Here is an 8,364-nt window from a genome sequence, read left to right as displayed (position 1 = left end):
ATTGCAGAGAGCCATCTCCCTCTAGTCCAGCAGGGGGCAGTAAGTGGACCAATCAGCTGCTTTGTCTCACTCCCAGCGGAAGTAAAACTAAAAGGCTCCACCAGCGACTCGGTTGGAAAACGTTTGTGCTATATCTGGGCTGAATATTTAATTAACCATGTCTTCAGTTCAACATCTGAGAGAGTTTATCAAAGAGCGACTAACTGCTGCTGCTGAAGAAATCTTCACAGAGGTTGAAAAAACCATCGTCCGCTATGAGGAAGACATCAAACTGCTGGAAACTCACTGGAAACCTCAGATAAAACTCACCAGAATCGGTAAGAAGTAAAGGAAGCCGGTTAGTTCAGGCTCCGATATCAAAGAGAAACTAATAATGAAATAAAATCAAGCTCTTGGTTGTTGCTTTGTTCCCCTGTTACCATGGTAGCTGTGGTTAGCAACGTCCAGATGCTAGCTTTAGCAGCATCTGGACAAAAGAGGCAGAATACAGCCGCTTTTGTAGTAAAGAGGCTGTATTCAGTTCAGCCTCTTTACTACAAAATAATTTCACTTCAATCATACCAACATTGCAATTGATCCTAGTTATCAAAAAGTCTCAGTTAATTATTCAAAATGGATTAAAAAGTTTCTAGCTATGGAAACCCAGTCGATTGCATCAAGTCATTAACTTGCAGGGAGAATTAAATAAGTAAATTTGTTACACTTGTAGTCAAACTGATATTATTTTAGGAGTTAAGATGATTGGCTCATTTGATACTAAGTATACATTCATATTTTTGAAAACTCATAAAATGCACCTCTTAATTTGATTCAGAAATGTCTTATTGATCCCAMGAAKAAATTATATGYTGTAGTAACAACTGCTATAGCCTGTACTGACGACACTGTTGTTGTATTGCAGTCTCATGACGAGGATGCTCAAGGCTGTCCCTCATATTCTTGATTTTTATATAAAATCCTTCTTTGCACCGTCATCTCCAKTGGTTYTGCAGCAWTCATGAAAGCAGAGACAGCCAGATTTAAGAAAGAGTTATAAAAGAAAAAAAAGCAGTTTTCTATTTGTTTTTTTAGGAMATGTGTTGTAAATCACAGGTGTTTTCTTTTCTTTGCTTCCAGTTTTCATTCTAAAACTATCCAGGTCGTCGTTGAGTAATCTACGTCTTATTAACTTTAACCAGAGGATATAATTACTGTAAAGAAGCAGAATATCCCTTTAGTCAAACACCAGATTAGAAACTAACTTCAGCATCATTCAGGATTCCCACGCATGAAACAAAACCGTTCAGTGCCTTTGAGCAGAATTAGATTTCTTTGAACCAGGGGTGTCAAAATTTCAATCCTTCAGGTTTTATCACCTGGACTCTAAACTAATGTCATCATCACATCCTGCTGCCTCTGAGTCAGAKCATGTGATGGATACTAAAGCTTGAGATTTTAATAACCTGTCACAAAACGTTTGAAGTGGACACTGTAAACACTATAGATGTTACTATGGTAGAGTGAAGCAGGTAGCTATTCAGTGCATAGGAGACTCCATAGGTCCAGATATTGATCAGTGGATGGTGCTGAAATCTACATCTCAAGTTTTGCTTCATGAATGTTTTGCCAAACAGTCTTAACTATCCAGATCTTTACTTAAAAAGAAATCTGTCTCTTTGTTCCTACAGACCAGCCAGAGCAACATGTCTGCAACAAAGAGGAAGTTCAGACTGACCCACAGATTTGTAACCAGGAGCAACCCAGTCTGTTACATATCTGCAGGAATCCCCACATGAAGCTKAACAGAATCGGTATRAAMCTCTGAGCTTTCAGTGAAACTGGCTCATCACTGATGAACCAAAATSAATGCTAGATCTTTGAGGTAGATTCTTGWTATTCCAAATGAACTRGATCTGGTTTGGGATGCAGAGCAGATCAGAACCAGAAGTGATCTGGAAGGTTGATGGAACAACAGAAGATCTTTAATGCATTGTGGTGCTAAGCTGTTTAGTGATTTATAAACCAACAACAGTATTTTAAAGTATATTCTGCAGTACTGGAGAAAGTACTCAAAAATTTACTTAAGTAAAAGTACAAATACACAGACAAAAATGTACTCAACTAAAAGTAAAACTACCACATTAACATTTGTACTTAAGTAAAAAAGTATTGGCTTTTAAAAATACTTTAGTATAAAAGTAAAAGTACTTGTTTTTATTGTGTTTACTCTGTAACATAGTTTAGACTTAGATATGTGATTCTATGCATCATAATTTCAGAGATGGAAACATCTTGTCTCCTGTCCTAACATAACATGAACTTCACTTTTTCTGCCACTAGTGGCATTTATTTTTAAAGAAATCCAGCAGAAAGGGGATAGAAAGAAGGTGGGTGGGAGAGGACAGGCAACCATGGAGCCAGTAGCAGAGTTGTTGTCAAGACCACCAAACCCAAGACCAAGTCAAGACCAGCACCCTGCGCTACGTGACACAAAAAAATTAACTTTTACCTATCAAAATTGCTTCACAAATTGATCTGAAAGATCCACATTCCCATAAAAAGCTAGATATTAAATACTTAGACCTGAAATAAATTTAATCAGTAAAGATCCGTCCAGAAGAATCGGATCGTTCCTAAATTTCACTATATTGCACTTTGGTACCAGCGTTGTCCCATATAAGCTACACCTCAGTCAACACCTCCACACAATAATTCAGCGCATGAGTAACAACTTTTTTTCATCGCAGATGCAACATGTGTCTCTGTACAGCCAGCTTTGCTAGCATCACGTCCACAGATCTTGCCTTTCTTTAAGCTTTCCTTCCAAGTGACGCTAAAAGTTGGACGAAGTTCCCACCGACTGTGAAAGTGAAGCACTGCTGATTTACATGTCACCATATCAATTTATGCAGCGCTATTATATTACTGGGACAGACATTCTCCCGCTCAGGGGAAACCACTGCTCATGTCTGGAGCTCCGCGTGCGAGTAAAGAGGGAGGCGATGGGTGACAACAGACGTAAGTCACGTTATTGCTTGGATTTTACGGCGCCACCTTAAGTCCCTGAACTTCACATTTTAACGGACAAAAAGAGCAACGCGACTTGGATGTAACGAGTAACGCGACAGTTTTGTAGAAATGTAGTGAAGTAGAAAGTACAGATACTTACTGTAAAATGTAGTGGAGTAAAAGTAAAAAGTATCTATTATTAAATCTATTAAATCCAGAACCAGTGTAATGTGCTCCATCATCCTGGCTTTAGTGAGAATCCAAGCAGCAGCATTCTGGATCAGCTGCTGTTGTTTAATCAATTTTTTTAGGCAGACCTGTGAAGACACTTGCAGTAATCAACAAGACCTTGCTGGAACATTAGTCCATTAATCCTGGAAATGTTTTATAGGTGATTGAAGGTCAATTTTGCAACTGTCTTTACAGTTGCAAAGTTGCAGAATCATGCAGGCCTGATTCTGAAGGTTCAGGCCTGCATCCATCACTACTTCCACTTAGGCATTGTTGTGAGTTTTATTTGACTTCACAGTGAATGATAATCAGGAAAAACCAGGCTGATGCAGGAGACGGTGATCAATTTAATTATATTAATGATGTCTTCATTTGCCCCCACAGACCTCCAAAACCCACATGTCTCCTTTGAGGAGAAAACTTCTGCCATNTCTCCTTCCCTAGTCCTCAATATCTACTGTCCTGCAAGGTTTAGATGCATCTCTGCTCCAACACAGATTTATGAAATGATTGAATTTGTCTTCAGCATGACGTCAGCTAATGAGCCAATCATCAGGTGTGTTGGAGCAGGGATACGTCTAAAACCTGCAGGCAAAAAGCTCTTTAGGATTTGGGTTGGCCTAGTCAAAGGTAATTCTTCAAACTTACTGAAATCCAGAGAGCTGTGCAGAAACAGATTTTTGTAAACATAAATAATCTAAAATGTGTGTAATGAAGATTGTTTTGCAGCAACTTTCACTAAATGAGACTGAAGCTTAGTTACCTTTTGAATGTTTTTACATTTATAGTTTAGAATGTTGAACTTTAACATAAGAGTTTATTTTGAATTAAAATGTTTGGTGACTTGAATTTTTAGGTTTTAATCAAACAGATGAGAAAAATTACTATACTCTGTATGCAGCTTCCATTGACTGTTATGTTTGTAGAAAAAGCTGTTTTAGGAACTTTAGAGTTTAAATGATAGACTGCAGAGAGGCTCCAGATTGATGGAAAATTGGTGTTTGGTTGCTTCAGATTGTTTCCATATCAGATCAGAGGTCCAAACACAATCATCAGTGTCTCCATGGTTACAAGTTCAACTAAACTGTGTTTAATAAATGCCAACATTTGGCACTAAATGTTGCTGTGATTGAATTATGTATGCTTTACTTGCAGCAGTCTGCACCATCCTACTTCCTCTGACAACATTCAGCTAAGCCAGTTGTGGGCAACTCCAGGCCTTGAGGGTTGGACTCCTTCAACTTTTAGATGTGTCTCAACTTCAACACACCAGAGTCAAATAATGATGTCATTAGCAGGACTGTGGAGTACCTTACTGCAATTAGGAGGTGATTCAGCTGTTGGATTCAAGTGTGTTGGACCAGGGAGACATCTAAGAGTTGCGGGACACCGGACCTCGAGGACCAGGATTGCCCACCACTGAGCTAAGCTGTGTCAATCATTCAGGAAATGCTGAAGGAAATCCAGAAATTATTACTGACTCATCAAGAGATATCATTTCTGCTGAATAGAATAAAATAAAATATGGTTAGTTAACAAGTTACTCTATCCAAATAACTAAGTAACAGCAAAACCATGAGTGCCATGTGTGTGTGTGTATGTTTGGGAGGGACAAACACATATGTGTTTGGGAGATCCCCTCCCTCTGAAAACGGAGAGAGGGGATCGTTTCAGCATGATAATGACCCCAAACACACCTCTTAGATGACCACTACTTTACTGAAGAGGCTGAGGGTGAAGGTGATGGACTGACTCAGCATGTCTCCAGACCTAAACCCAATAGAACATCAATGGGACGTCCTCAAGCGGAAGGTGGAGGAGTGCCAAGTCTTGAATAGCTGCCAGCTCTGATTTCATCACGGATGAGTGGAAAAGCATTCCTATGGCAACCTGTGAAGCTCTGATGAACTCTGTGCCCGAGACAGTTAAGGAAATTTTGGCTGGCCATTCAAAATATTGACACTAAAGGAACTTTCTCTAAGGGGTGTACTCACATTCGTTGCCGGTAGTTTAGACATTAATGGATGTATATAAAGTTATTTTGTGGGAATAATACATTTACACTTTTGTATAAGCTGCATGCGGACTACTTTTAATTTTCAAGTGTCATTTTGTCAGTGTTGTCCCATGAAAAGATATATTTAAATATCTGCAGAAATGTGACGGGTGTATTCACTTTTGTGGTTCACTGTATCACAAAATAGGCAACAAAAAAATATATAGACAAAACACACAATTCATACTACCTCGTTTTAACGAATATGTAAAACAGACATATTTCTAAAAGTCGCATGGTCCAACTTCATCCATTTTTTAAAAAAAAATTGTAAGCCTGAATAACGCCACATATTAATGTGTATAAAACAACAGGGGATTATCCAGGGAGAGCGTAATTGAAAACTAAAAAGAAGATGATGACAGTCAAAACAAAGCAACAGTTGTACAAAATGTGGCATATTTGTCGTGCAAATATTTTATAGTCAACAGATCGTCCACAATCTCAAGTTTTTCATTAGTTGAAAGTCTGATTTTAAGCAAATAGTTTTTAAATGTAATATATAACTGAGAATTTTGTTGGGCTCTTTGTTGTTTTTGATTTCCTTGTATTTTAGGTTTAATGGTCGACGGGACGAAAATTGTCATGTTGTAAGATATTGCAGAGAGCCATCTCCCTCTAGTCCAGCAGGGGGCAGTAAATGGACCAATCAGCTGCTTTGTCTCACTCCCAGCGGAAGTAAAACTAAAAGGCTCCAGCAGCAACGTGTGTGGACTCGGTTGGAAAACGTTKGCGSTGTATCTGGGCTGAATATTTAATTAACYATGTCTTCAGTTCAGCATCTGAGAGAGTTTATCAAAGAGCGACTAACTGCTGCTGCTGAAGAAATCTTCACAGAGGTTGAAAAAACCATCGTCCGCTATGAGGAAGACATCAMACTGCTGGAAACTCACTGGAAACCTCAGATAAAACTCACCAGAATCGGTAAGAAGCATCTGACTCCGGTTAGTTCAGGCTCCGATATCAAAGAGAAAATAATAATGAAATAAAAACAAGCTCTTGGTTGTTGCTTTGTTCCCCTTTTACCATRGAAGCTGTTAGCATAGACATTATATACGTAGACGCCTCATGGAGCGGGTCTGCCTGTTGCTGCGATACGTCACAGCGTCCGCCATATTGAATGCGGGCTATGTGCCAGTAAGCTAATACAAGYAAATGGACCGAACCTCAAAGTACCGTTCTACAAAGCATTTTAAGTTAATTCCTGTCATTAACACATTCTCTCTCACACACATTAATACATTTGGTAATAAAAGAAAGCACTAAACAGTGTTTCTAACTTTTGATATTTAATTATTTTGGTGGATTTCTGAATAAAGAGCACAATATTTTTATTGGATAGAAATTATTCTGATAAGTTTTTTTATTGACATACATGAAGAGATACACACTTTTACTGTTTTGTTCAAGAACATTTATTTAATGTACATTTAATGTTTCAAGACGATAAAGAAAAATAATCTTTCATTTCTGTTTTTATATTTTACTGTAAAGACAATAAACTTTGAATAATCAGTCATTGTCAAACATTAGCTACATATTTTTCTTTTTTTCCAGGAAAAAAGTGTATTATAGTATGATATGTCAACTCTGCTACAGACAGCATAGGCAGGTCCTTCTTTCTAAATAGTAGAATCACGTGCATAAATTGCACATTTACAGAATAGAGATGCTTTATGTCCATAACGGCTCATTCACAAAGCAGGCGGCTCCACTGAAGGATGGCTGCAGCTAATTGGTATCGGTACCGCACAGCTCTTTAAGTTTTGCTCAGAGATCCAGGATGATCAGTCTGAGCAATCTAAACGCTAAAAAACCATCAACATTTCCCGGCAGATCAATATGATCAATCGCTCCCTCTGAATCCTTCCACTGCTGATGTTCTCCGTCAGAGCCAAAACGCTCCTCATTGACGCGGCTCACCTTCGCGCAGCTACTTGACATCTTGTGATTGCGTACACACCTTGATCACATTAAAATAATCAAACTTGGCCTGTTTGGAGTTAATCTGCTGATCCAACCCTGTTTTCTTTTTCAGTCCGAATGAAATTACTCCATAGATGCAATTTATGTGCTTCGGGGCAAAGTCCAATCTTTGAGACAAAAACTGAGGAAAAGTACCATTTACATTTAAGTGAGATTTTCACATCCTTTCATTTTTATTTTCTGTGCGTATTATATTATTGTCTGAGGAAAAATGTGATTTAGTTTCATCGTTTGTTAAAAAATATAAATAATAAAAAAACATCGGGTTTGATGCTTCCTGGTCTAAATAACACTGAATGTAGTCAGATTTCAGTGTATTTTGGTATGTTTTGACACTTCAAAGTTCATTTTTATACAACCCGACTTGTGCGTAAAATATGGCGCCTCACATTTTTTGTGTGCACACTGCTTTATGCATGAGGCCCCAGATCTTTACTGAAAAACAAATCTGTCTCTTTGTTCTTACAGACCAGCCGCAGCAACATGTCTGCAACAAAGAGGAAGTTCAGACTCACCCACAGATTTGTAACCAGGAGCAACCTAGTCTGTTGCATATCTGCAGGAATCGCCACATGAAGCTGAACAGAATCGGTATGAAGCTCTGAGCTTTCAGTGAAACTGGCTCATCACTGATGAACCAAAATCAATGCTAGATCTCTKAGGTAGATCCTTGTTATTCCAAATGAACTGGATCTGGTTTGGGATGCAGAGYAGATCAGAACCAGAAGTGATCTGGAAGGTTGATACAATAACAGCAGATCTTTAATGTATTTTGTTGCTAAGCTGTTCAGTGATTTATAAACCAACAACAGTATTTTAAAGTTTATTCTCTGAGCTACATGGATCCAGTAAAAAGACTTTAGAACCAGTGTGATGTGCTCCATCATCCTGGCTTTAGTGAGAAGGGTTAGGGTTAGGGGCTGCTGCTGTTTAATCAACTTTTTTAGGCAGACCTGTGAAGACACTGTTGCAGTAATCAACAAGACGTGACTGGAACATTAGTCCTTCAATCCTGGAAATGTTTTATAGGTGATAAAAGGTCGATTTTGTAACTGTCTTTACATGATTCTGAAGGTTCAGGCCTGCATCCATCACTACATCCA

This window comes from Poecilia reticulata, linkage group LG17, assembly GCF_000633615.1.
Source record: "Poecilia reticulata strain Guanapo linkage group LG17, Guppy_female_1.0+MT, whole genome shotgun sequence".
NCBI lineage: Eukaryota > Metazoa > Chordata > Actinopteri > Cyprinodontiformes > Poeciliidae > Poecilia > Poecilia reticulata.
The sequence above is the reverse complement of the archived record's forward strand: the minus strand, read 5'-3'. Positions refer to the sequence as shown.